Source organism: Aythya fuligula, chromosome 1 (assembly GCF_009819795.1).
Source record: "Aythya fuligula isolate bAytFul2 chromosome 1, bAytFul2.pri, whole genome shotgun sequence".
NCBI classification, from domain to species: Eukaryota; Metazoa; Chordata; class Aves; order Anseriformes; family Anatidae; genus Aythya; species Aythya fuligula.
Window position 1 is genome coordinate 170453983 of NC_045559.1, and position 13804 is coordinate 170467786.

Below are 13804 nucleotides of genomic sequence, written 5' to 3' on the forward strand. Positions count from 1 at the left end.
AGAAATGAGCCTGCTTGTTTGCAGTGTTTTGGGTACTTGAAGTCTATCCAGACCCACATCTTTTCTGACTGCTGGAGAAGAGGCAAACAAAGCAAATGTAGAGTTGTTTTGTCTGGCTGCTTATTTTGAGTAACTAATACTCTTTTATAGATTGATGTAAGACTAAGGAGAGAGAATGAAAGACAAAAGATAGTTGCAGTTTGGAAGGACATTTTATATGGAAGGGACTTATATGAGCTTCAACTCGGCTGGGAGGGAGGTTTAGGAAAGCCATAGGCTCTTACCCTCCCATAGCCCAGAGCCCTCCTGCAGTACTGCTCATTCTCCCAATTTTGGGGGTACATTGTGGTGAAGGCGACACCATGCTATGGGAACAGAGCAGCAGCTCCTGTTGCAGTCCACTGCACTGCAGGGGCCATGAGACAGCAAGAAAACTCTAGGGAGAGGAGCTCATGGTGCCTTGTGAATGGCAATTGTCTCTGGGAGCCAGGCATGAAATTCATGGGGAAACCACTGGCAAATGCAGTGCCAGCTGAAGAGAAGTGGGAGGTGGATAAAAGGGAAATGCTCCTTGCAGCAACCCAGGGAACCCATTGAGAGGCCCATGACTGTGAGTGTGCACGTGGGGATGGGGCTCTGCCTTGCCCTGAGAACAGGTCCCAGGCAGGGGAGCCTCCTGTTCTTCATCCCACTTTCCCCCAAGCCCAGGATGGTGCTTGTGTTTGCCCCACATGTCTGGGAGAAGTCAGTATTTGTAGAGTTAAACCTTCAAGGTGGGTTTACCCACCTTGGTGAGCAAGCACCCCCTTTCTTGGCTGCTGCTGGCAAAAACAGAAAACAAAAAAACACCCAGCCAGGATGAAGACACTGATTAATTATTCTTTGAGGAACTAAGAAATACCTTAAGATCAACTGCCCTTGTCCTTATGGAGACTTCAACTTTCCAGACCTTAACTGGGAGTATCACACAGCTGACACAAGCAGGTTCAGGAAGTTCTTAAAGCACCTCAATGATAACTTCTTGGTGAAGGTACTAAGGCAGACAACTAGAAAAAGTACCCTCCTAAATCTGTTGCTTGAGAACAGAGAGGGCCTTGTGGGGGATGTAGCAATTGGCAACTGTCTTGGTCATAGTGACCATGAAGCAGTCAAGTTTAAAATTTTTGGTGACAGAAGAAAAACTGCCTCCAGAACTTCAGTCCTGGATATGGGGAAAGCACACTTCAGACTGTTCAGGGAACTAGTTATTAAGGTCTCTTGGGAAACTGTTTTTGAAGGCATCTATCAGTGAGGGTCAATCTTTAAGCACTGCCTCCTAAAAGCACAGGATCAGGCGATTCCAAAATATTAGAAGTCAAGCAGGTGGGAAAGAAGGTCAGCTTGGCTGACTCTTCTGGAGCTTAGGCACAAAATAAAATAATAAATAATACTGGAAAAAAAAAAAAAAAGTATGGGTGCTGGAAGTAGGGTCAGTCAATTTGGAAAGACTACAGGGACGCTGTTTGCCTTTGTAGGGAGAAAGTTCATGCAGGGAAAGTCCAATTGGAGTTGAAGCTGGCCAGATCTGTGGGAGACAATAAAAAGAGCTTTTTTAAATATGTGAACAGAAAAAGGAGGACCAGAGAAAACATAAGTCCATTACTTGATGGGGATGGTCACCTCACAAAAAAGGACATAGGCAAGCAGAGATGTTTAAAGACTTCTTTGCCTCTGTCTTCAACATTGATAATGTGCTTCGGGACCCTGGGTGCCCTGATCTGGAGGACAATGACAGTGGGAATGATGAACTCCCAGCCAACCCTGAACATGTGCGGGATTTGCTGCTCCACCTCAATCCACAGAAGTCTGTAGGTCCAGATGGGATTCATCCCAAGGTTCTCGGAGAGCTGGCCAACGTCATCGCGGGTTATATCAGACTGGCGGCCAGTCACCTATGGGGTCCCCCAGGACTCCATTTTAGGGCCAGTTTTATTCAATGTTTTCATAAAAGAATTAGATGTAGGACTAGAAGGTGTTTCAAATAAGTTTGCTGATGACACTAGACTGGGAGAAGTTGATTCTGTTGAGGGTGGAAAGGCCTTGCAGAGAGGTTTGGACAGAATGGAGTGCTGGGCAATCACCAACCACATGAATTTTAACAAGAGCAAGTGCTAGGTCCTGCATCTGGCAAGGGGAAACCCTGGCTATACATACAAATTGGGGGATGAGACACTGGAGAGCAGCCCCACAGAGAGGGATCTGTGGTTGAATATTAACCAGCGGTGTGCCCTGGCAGCCAGGAGGACCAACCATATCCTGGGATGCATCAAGCATGGCTTTTCTAGTCAGTAAAGGGAAGTGACTGTCCCACTCTACTCTGCAATGGTGCAGCTGTACCTCGAGTAATGTGTACAGTTCAGGGTAACAAAATACAAAAAGGATGTGAAACTCTTGGAGAGTGTCCAGAGAAGGGCTATAAAGATGGTGAAGGGGCTAGAGGGGAAGACATATGAGGAGTGGCTGAGGTCACTTGGTCTGTTCAGCCTGGAAAAGAGGAGGCTGAGGGGAGACCTCACTGTGGTCTACAGCTTCCCCCTGAAGGAGAGCAGAGGGACAGGCCCTGATCTCTTCTCTCTGGTGACCAGCAATAGAACCTTAGGGAATGGAGTCAAGCTGCTACACGTAAGGTTCATGTTGGATATGAACCTTATGTTGGAAGAGGTTCTTCACTAAAAGGGTGTTTGTGCATTGGAACAGGCTCCCCAGGGACGTATTCATGGCACCAACCTTGTCAGAATTTAAGAAACATTTGGACTATGCTCTCAGTCACATCATCTGAGTTTTTGTGTAGACTTGTGCAGTGCCAGGAGTTGGACTCAATGATCCTTGTAGGCCCCTTCTAACTCATGATATTCTATGATTCTAAGACATTAATAAAGACTCCTAAAAAAATAATAATTTCAAAACATATCATTGATACTTAGTATTGAGTTTAGTTTTATTTTATATTACAGAGTTTAGTCTAATTTTATATTTATATTACAGAGTTTAGTCTAAGAAAATGCCAACAAAATACCTGTGCTACACCAAATCACCATCCATTCTGTGTAGGACATTTTTCCCTTTAAAGAACAAAAAGGCATAAACAGATTGTACAGCATTTTTAAGAACTTTGTAGTGCTAGATTCTTGTGACGCTGATTGGTGTGATGCTTTCATTCTGTGAACTAGGTGTGTTTGTTACCTGCTGTATTTTTTTCTGAGGGAAACCATTGCAATTTACAGTAGTAGTTCTGAGATTATCACGATTCTAATCCTTTTATTGCAAAATCTTTCAAAGTTATTAGAGTATATTTTACACAGTTCTGAATTATTGCGCTACATGAGACTGCAATAGCTTTTGTAATCATTGCATTATATACCATGCATTCATATTACATTTTGTGAGATGTAGGAGAAAGAAGTATTTCAACTGGTAAATATTATTACTTTAGGGGTATGGACTTACAGCACATGGGCAGAATTTAGCATAACTGTCACATCTGAATGAAAAGGTTCTTCTTAACTGCCAACATAGATGACACTTCAAGGTCACACAGCAGCTCACACACTTTGAACATGTCTTTTTAGATTTTAAAGAATCTTAACAGGTATAGTGAAAACTGGAAATGGTAAAAATGGTAACAAAGCTGTGAGGAGAGAGAGTAACTTGACTATAATCATATGAACAATTCAGCACAAAAATTATGCACCTTAAATATATTTTCTGATTCCCATTTTAACATCCATAGAACTCAGTGCCCCAACAGAAAACCAAGTTTTAGTCTTACTCTTGCTGCTATTGCCCCACAGTGTAAACATAAAATATTAAACAAAGTATTTAAGGAAATCCTGATCTACATGTTTCCTGAGTTATATGTATACTCATCTACATGTATACTGAATTAACATGAGTTATATTGCAGCATTTGAGAATCTTCATTATCAGCACTACTTGTAAGTTACTTAATAAGTTACTATATATTTTTAGAACTTGTATAGCTAATTCCCTCTGTTCACTTAATAAAAGAAGGAAAAAGTGTATATATCAAAAGTTGAGGTTTAGAGTAATGTGAGTCGATATTTTGTTAAGAATGTAACAACAATTTTTGTTAACTTGTTGATTTTTGGCTGTTTATTGGTCTGCTTGATTTTAAACCAGTAAATAAATAAATAAATATAATTTCCAGTTTCTCAGTGTTTCTTCCATTCATTGTTGGCCTAAGGATGGAATTTTGGGCAGGTATTTTGGGAAAATCATATTTGTTCCTGTCACAACAGCTAATGAAGCACATGAAACCATTGACTGTTGCTTGATCATGCATACAGAACAAGCAACTGTTAGGAGACACATTCTTCTGAGATGAAGCCATCTGCAGACAGTCCCAGAAGGTTTTCCTTCAGGTCTGTAAATTCACAGTAAGAATACAGATTTTTTCTATTTATTTATATTTTTTTTCATAATATTAGCAGAGATTAAGACAATGCAAGTGGGAATGTCTATATAAGCATATACAGATGTCTAATTTTCCTATAAAGTTTTCCATGTATTGTGCATACAACCTGCTCATGTCCAAGATATTATTTAAAACAAGAACAACAACAGCAACAACAAAAACAGGAAAAAACATTCAAAAAAGCAAAACCCACACAGGAATTAAACTAAATGACTTTATCAAATACTGCACATGAGAAGAAAGTAATCATAGGAGGAAAGATACACATCTGCCAATACTTGATTTTAATTATTTCTTTGATAGATATTTCTGTACAAACAGACTCAGTCACTACCAGATGTAGCATGTCTGTGTTAATAATCTGAGATAATTGACTCTCCCTTTTGCCAATTACCACATATCCAAACTTACTCTCTTTCCTTCTCTCTCTTTTTAAATTTACTAGAAGGTTAGAGAAGCATAAACCAGAAGATTAGGAAAGATAAGGCATGTCATTAAAATGTGATTGCAATCAAGATTAGGTGTCAGTTATTATCTTCTGTGAGAAACCAGAAACAAATAATCTGAACTTTCATATCTTTTCACAGTACTGTTGAGATTTGTAAGACCTTTTAATATTTTGAAAACACACCAAAACCTGAAGCAAAAAAAAAAAAAAAAAAAAAAAGTTGGAAAATGATACAAGTGGGTTGAATGTATTAATAATGCTGATGTGATTGAACAGCACATACATATTTTCTCAAAAACTGCAACAAGGGAAAGAACAGAGCAATTTATTTATAACTTCTGTGTATGTGTAACAATCTGTATATTCAGGACCATATTCTACCTATTATTTTATGATATTGGTAATTAGTATGTAATACTGATTTATGAATCTGTCTGCAATTACATCATTCTAGCTAAAAAAAAAAAAAAAAAAAAAAAGAAGAAGAATTTGCAAAGGCTAACTAGCATAAAGCCTCAATTATCAGTTGATTAGAATCATTTGGCAGTGTGACAAGTTAGTTGTCATCAGCCCAGTAGTTGTGGGGAAAGTAAATGCAGCAAAAAGTATCCAGCAGAAATAATTTCAATTACTACAGGGAAAAAAAAAAGAAAAAAAAAAAAAAAGAAAGAAAAAAGATTACGTAATTATTAGATTACGTAGCAAGGTTTTGGTAGCAGGGGGCCATAGCAGTGGTTTCTGTGAGAAGGATCTAGAAGCTGCCCCATGTTTGGTAAGGGCCCCATTGTTTTCCAGAGCTGAGCCAATAAGTGATGTTGTTTTGTGCCTCTGTGAGAGCATATTTAAGAAAGGGAAAAAAACGCTGCACCACAGAGCAGCTGGGAGACTGAGAAGAGTGAGGAACAGCCTTGCAGGAACCAAGGTCAGTGAAGAAGGAAGGGGAGAGGTGCTCCAGGTGCCGGAACAGAAGTCTCCTACGGCCTGTGGTAAGGGCCATGCAGGCTGTCCCCCTGCAGCCCATGGAGTACCACGGTGGAGCAGGGTTCCACGCTGCAGCCCGTGGAGGAGACCACGGTGGAGCAGGTGACCTGGCAGGAGCTGCTGCCTGTGGGGGACCCAGGTAGGAGCAGTTTTCTCCTGAGGGATGGACCCTGTGGTACAGACCCATATCTGGAGCTTTTCTGGAAGAGTGTTGACTGTGGGAAGCCCACACCGGATCAGTTCATCAAGGACTGCATCCCGTGGGAGGGACCCCACAGCACAGGGGATGAGAGTGACCGAGAAGGAGCGGCAGAGAAGAAGCACTGTAGGCTGACCATAACCCCCAATCCCCCGTTCCCCTGCGCCGCTCGGGGGGAGGAGGTGGAAGAGGGTGGATGGGGGAGGGGAAGGTGCTTTTGGTTTCTTTCCTTTGTTTCTCACTTCTCTAGCTTGTTAGCAATAAGCAATAAATCTTACTATCTCCCTATGCCGAGTCTGTTTTGCCCATTACAATAATTACTGCATGATCTTCTTGTCCTTATCTCAACCTTGGAGCCCTTTTCATCGTATTTTCTCCTAGTTCCTCTTTGAGCAGGGGGAGTGAGAGAGCGGCTGTGGTGGAGCTTGGCTGCCCACTCGAGCGGAACCACCGCGAAAAGGAAAAAGAAAAAAGGAAAACAAAAAAGGATCTTTATTTGGGAAGTTCAATAAAGTAAATCTGATTGCTTTAAGATGGACAGAATTTATGAGTAAAATATTTTTATAATGAAGAGTACACTTTTCAAGTCTATTTTTCTCCTGCAAAATAATCAGCTTTATTTGCTAAATTAATACTACTGGCTTTCATGTTTATCACAACACACGTGCTATAGATTTTTCTGTGATGTAGATAATGCCATCTAAACAAAAAGGCTGTTCCTATTTTAGAAAGGTGTTGTGATTAAAGATTTGAACAGGAAATCTGGCTTTTGACTCCCAGACTTACTCAAATTTTAGATTAGTTTTCAACCATTTACTTTTAGATATTTAATTTAAATGCCTTGGTTACTCTCTTTAGGACTCCTCTAATGGTCAGAGGAAGGTGATTTCAGACCTTTGCAAGCTGAGTCAGGAATTTATTAGGCCAAATTACTCACTGGAGCTGTATATCTCTGTCTCCATGGATTAGGGAGATTCTACTTGTAAAATGGCTCAAGCAAATGTCTAACTAAAGCATTTCTATGTGCATCCTGATAAGTCACTTGGGTTTTCTTTTACAAACATAATTCAGGTGAAATGCTCTATACTGTATCACAGAAACTAGGCAGCCTGTTTTTTTTTGTTTGTTTGTTTGATTGTTTGTTTTGTTTTGTTTTGTGCAATTTGTGGGAGAGGTTAGGTCAGGAGTATTAAGTGTGCCGGGAAATTATACTGATGGCTCACCAGTAAGTGAGCCCCAGACAAACTGAAGAGATGGAGAAAGATCAAACAGTGATGGGGATGGGGAAGGTCCATTTCGTTCCTCACACCTGCATCAATGCCTAACATTTTAAACTATTGATATTAGACTATTGTTGACTATTTATAAACTTATGAAAAACATTTCAAATCTGAGCCTTCCAAGTGGGCAATTGTCTAAAGAAAAAAAAAAAAAGGGGGGGGAGGTGGGGGACTGCAGATCATCCACCCAAAAGTTTAAGAATCTCCTTCAATCTGAAATTCAGAACTGCAAACTTTATATTGGATTTAAGCTTCTAGGCCTTCTTCCAGCATTAGTTAGCAGCTGAGAAGATGTCTTGTTCATGCTTGTTCAGGTGTCCAGAGAAAGAAGATGGGACTTCCTGTTCCCGAGGAAATGTTAATCATCACAGCTGTATTCTGTGCTATTTGAACTATGAATCTAAGTATCACTCAAAACTGAGGGAACTTAGATATTTTGGTAGGAAGTTGAAATTGAATTCTATTTTCTGTTGAGATTTTTTGTATATCTGTTTTTATATTAAATTACATGTATTCCCAAATGCAATAATACAAAAATTTCTATTAGTCTTCTGCCTTGGAGCTGTAGATCTTGAATTTGGACCTCCCACAGCCTATGTGAGTATTTTGTACAGTTCTCTATGCACAATTTAATGTGGTGTGACCATTTTTACTATGTTAGCTGAGTTACACTTATGAATCATGACTAACCTTTCGTGCTGAGCAGCTCAGCATTGCTAGGATTTATGTATAGATACCTAGAAGAAGAAAAAAGTAGTAATAAACAAGAAATAATCTTAGTGTTATGCAGATATTCTATCTGATGTATAATACTGTTGATACTAGTAGCTGTTATATATCCATACTAGTAAGTATCCTAACTTACTAGTTAAGAACGTAAGAAACAATATCTATGGATCGACAGACAGCCTTTTGTAGATAATCTTGTTGTATGTACACTTAAGCTAGGTCTTTACCAGAAGCCTTATTGCCACAGTACTAATACTAGGCAACAAGCTCCATACAGTGACCTTGCATCCGTTACTACTTGCACAATTTTTATACTGTAACAGTTGCATAAGATCTTGATGTAATTCTGCCTACAATATTTGTATGAAGTACTAAGCAACATTATTCTATTTATAGATTATTACAGGAATAATGATGATTCTAGTTGGACAATTGAGAATATGTCACAGTGTTTCCCAAAATGCTGGGTCTTGCTGGCCTAGATGGAGGCTGGGGCACACCAGCCCCATGCTCTTTTAACCTAGAAGTGCTTCCTTCCTCCATAAAACAAGGGCTGTGCAGGCTGCACGGCAACTTACCTGGGGATGGGATATAGCACTTTTTTTTTTTTTTTTTTTTTTTCTTAAATCCTGGCTAATGCATTGAACTGTCTTTCCTCTACCACATTTTCTGACGAGTAATTGTTGAATGAAACTAAGATTGTACTGGTACAGATTATATGTTCTTAAATGTATGATGAGCAAGATATTTGTCAAAAGCTCTTATAATGCTCTCATCAAAATCAGAAGATAAATATTTCAAGGATTCCAATAGTTTATTGATCAATCTCATTTTCACTAATACTATCAACACCTGAGACTTCTTAAACTCTCTCTTAACTTCCCTAACTATTAGAATGGCCCACTTTGGAAGAAGAACCTTTGTCCTGCTTTGTTCATCTTTTCTGAATGATGACATGTCCTTAAAGTTGCCGATTATAACTTAGAATACCTAAAGCTTTAGAGAACTAATCATGGGGACTGTGTTACTACAGAGCCTTTATTCCTAACACTTGTTCTTGGCCTTTATTTTCGATTATTTTTAATTTTGGTTATACCTAGTATGTTAATGATATAAAAGTCATTCCTTGTTTTTTAGAGAATATCAAATCTTTATAGCTAAGTGGAATTTTAAGTAGTCAGCTGCTCATTAGTATTGAGTTCTAACAACAGCTTACATTTTCAGCTGTAGTAATGGCTACCTGGTAAATATCTCAGTATTAATAAATTTTCTGACTGAAATTTAAGTGTTATTTCTGTTTGATTAAAAAAGACAAAACTGTTATTCAATCAGTTCAAGATGTAGTAGCAATTCTTCTGGCTCATATTTTAAGAAGATACTTGAAAACAGATCCTTAAAAAGAATAAAGTTAAAGGAATTACAATAGTTCATAGGTATTTTTGTCCTTCACAGAGGTATAGATATTTAATATATTAATAGATATTAATATTATTAATATTAAGGTAGATTGTTGTAAGCTACAAGATGTACTAAAAACAAACACATACAAACATTTTATTCTCAATATAATTCAATGGGCCTGGGGGAGGTTGCCATCTCACAACTGAAACATTAGTTTCATGATAATATTATTTCATCTCAGAAAGGTATGGGTTGCACAAGTATTTTCACAGCTTCAAAAAGTAGCATTTCACTCTCAGCAACATAGAAACATAAAGTAGTTAATTATTTTGCTATCATTATTGGACAATTAATAAATTTACACCTAATATTTTGTTTATGGAAAAGGAGAGCATTTCTATTTTGTTGTAAACCTACATGTATGGCCTCACAGCCTTTGTAAGAAAGGCCATTTTCCTCCATGTTAATTAAGAAAAATATTTTTGGCCTTTAGAACAGAAACATAAATGTAATAGTTCCCATGAGACAGCATGAAGTACCATAAATTACTCCCACTAAAATCCCACTAAATGGTGACATAACTTTCTGGACAGCAAAGTACTCTCCACAGGAAATAGTTCTGGATTTTGCCTTGTGATTCTGTGTCAATTCCAATATATGTCTGTATGTTTCCAGTACAGACATCAATATTTTTCAGCATTTTTGTATTGTTTCATGGTGGCGTTTTGTTATTGATTGTTTGGTTTTGTCCCCTCAGAATATTGTTACTCAGAATTCCCATGGGCCATACTTTCTTAAAATATCCGGGATTCTCTGATGTCAATGAGGATACAACAACAACAAAAAACGCTTCTAAAAAGGAATCAGGAAAAAAAAAAAAAAAAAGGAAGAATGATTCTGTAATTTTAGACAAACTAAAATATGAATAAGATTTCAAATTATTTTTGAAGATTTCTTTTTCCTTTCATATGCTATATAAACCTCTACCAATTAAAATAAATAAATAAAGGTCACAGTAAATCTTAATTTTGGTACAATACAATATTTCATCTTAATGAGAGAAATGATATGTGATAAATTTGTGGTTCAAGATGAATCACGGTTTAGGCAATGTAAAACACCTCATAGATCAAGCAGGACAAGCAATTCTCCTATTTTGGAATGTCTTTGCATGATCTATTCTGTCATTTTTTAAAGAGCATACAACTCTTATAATGTGTCTATATGTTTATTACACTTGTGGACAATCATATATAATATACAAAATATGACAATAGACTTTAATTTGCAGCACATTCAGTCTAAATGAGAAAAAAATAGAACCCCTGGAAAACAAGCAAACCCACACATCGAGGATTCTGCAGAGATTCAGATTGTGTACATTATGATAAATTGAGTTGTGCTTTTAGACCCAGTGAACCTTCAATAAGATTGCACAGCAAAGAATGATAAACATGTCTCTTCCTGCTCTATGGCATACACTGTGTTTCTCAGTGTTGATGGTGTTACAGAAGGTGGGAAATATTATCATATTTCATTAAAAATCAAAAACAAGTTTTAATGGAATAATTTTCTTTAAGTGTAACTCTTATCTACCAACTGTATTTTCTCTATTTGGCTACTCATTTTCATTATTTGACTACTTTATTCTCATCCAGCAAAAAAACATAATTTCTTTAATCCACTCTTAATTTACGCAAAATGGTACTAGTAAATTACTTTAGGCTTAACCCAAAGATTTCTTAATTTCCCTGGTCAGAAATTACTTCTACCTGCTAGATGTGGCAAAAAGACTTCATGTATTCTCTTTTATTAAAAGTCGAACAAAGTGTTGAAATCATTGGCATAACATTGACATTTTATATATATTTTTTAAGGCCAAACAAGGAAGGATTCATTGCTATCACTCCTGAAAAAACGTACCTCTTGCTAAACCTGAATTTGTCTATACCAGCTTTCAGCTACTGTCTTGTATGGCCCGTGATGAACACATCTCCTCCTTTCATGAAGGAAATGGACTAGGCCCCAAGGTTTTCCCATTAAAAATCAGGAGATTTAGTAGTCCATCTTAATTTCTAGCTACTGAGAATTTTATTAAATATATTTATATATCTATGTATTTATTTTTTTTTTTTTAGTTTAACCCAGCACCTTCCAATTTATAAGACAGTTTCTTCACAAGTTGATACAGATTGCATTTGATTTAGTAGCTATCTTTCAATGAGCAGTGGCACTGCTCTAAATCTATGGCACTGATGAAAAGGAAAGCTTTCAGGTCAAATTCAGCTCAGGTGAATTCAGTCTGTTGAATATAGTAGCTATACACAAAATTCAGATTGCTCCATTGCTTCAGACAGCAATGTAATGTATATGTATATGTAATACGCTGCCAAATGAAGACCTAGAACCAACAGTGGGTATAAGCAGAAGGTTTATGGAGATGAAAGAAACTTGTCTTTTCTGGGAGGAAATTCAAGATACAGCAGAATGACTTAAATGTGGCCTAGCACTTTAAACTCATTAAAAATACATCCAAGATACTATGGCAACAAATGCCCATACTGTGGCATTTTGTATTATATCTTATTCTAGGTTATTAACTTATTTATTAAATCTATAAATATGTAAAATTAAAAATAATCATTAAGTGTTCCTTGTTTACTAATATTAAATAAAAAATAAGAACATTATGATTGAAAGTCCTGTGGAAAGAAAAAAATAACAACTTGATTTATTTTTTTTTTTTAAATATAGACAGGATTGCACAGATGACATAGAATTTACCAAATTTAACAAAAAATATACCTTTTGAAGTGCAGAAGCATATACACAGAGTGCCCATGCACAAATATTGACTCTGCTGTAACAAGAATGCTAGAAGAATGTTACAAGAATGTAACAAGAATTACAATATGCTATTGCTTCAATGAGCAAGTGAGATCAGTTCTCTGTTTTAGCATTTCTAATTGCATGTACTTTCTCATGAAAAGGATACAAAAAGAAGAAACTTAATGTACTCTGAGACATGAAATATAATAATACACACTGCATATTTTAGACAAGATAAAGATCTTCCTCACATTCAGTTTGCCTAAGACTTTTCTCTGTTATATAAAATCATAGAATCATACATGTAGAATATCCCGAGTTGGAAGGGACCCATAAGAATCATCAAGTCCAACTCCTGGCACCGCACAGTTCTACCCAAAAGTTTAGACTATGTCTAAAGTGCACAGTCCAATCGCTTCTTAATCTCTGACAGGCTTGGTGCAGTGACTACTTCACTGGGGAGCCTGATCCAGTGTGCAACAACTCTCTCGGTGAAGAACCTCTTCCTGATGTCCAGGCTAAACTTCACCTGCCTCAGCTTAATAAGGTTTCCGCAGATCCCATCACTGGTGATTACGGAGAATAGGTCACCTGCCTCTCCACTCCCCCTCACGAGGAAATTGTAGACTGTGATGAGGTCCCCCCTCAGCCTCCTCTTCTCCAGGCTAAACAGGTTCAGTGACTGTTCATACGAGACTGTTCCTCATACGTCTTCCCCTCTAGGCCCTTCACCATCTTCATTGCCCTCCTCTGGACACTCTTCAACAGTTTAATGTCCTTATTGTACTGTGGTACCCAGAACAGAGCTGCACATAGTACTCGAGGTGAGGCCACACCAGTGCAGAGTAGAGCAGGACATTATATTTACATTAAAAAAAAAAAAAAAAAAAAAAAAAAAAAAAAAAAAGTATTGTTTAAGATCTAAGATTTTGTTTCCTTAGTGAAAAGGAATTTTTAGATGAAGTCTGTATTTATTTCACACTACTTCGATTGTTTATATGTAATGTGGAAAAAATGGTGGATATAGAATATGGATTATATGTAATGATGAGTGAATTGAGATTAATAAATATATTTTGAGATAGATGGTTTATTCAAACCTTACAACCCAGTAATTACAGTGATTAAGACTACAGACTGTCATTTTCTTCTTTTTCTTGAAGTACATGTAGTTCAAGTAGTTCCTCTTATTTTTTTTTTCCTCTTTTTGTTTTTGTTTTCATATTTGCTCTAATCTAAGAATAGTTTTTTGTTGTTGTTGTTACATGAAGTGCAAAATTGTTCTCCTTCAAACTGTGGATTCAGATTCAACACATAGTTCATTTCTCATGCATAAATACTAGTACATTCATAATACTACAGTATTGTTTTCCTGTGCTTTACTATTTATGCTGATCCAGATTTAAAACATAGTCAAGCCAAACCATCATGCTGAAATATGGAATGAAGGTACACAGTACTTC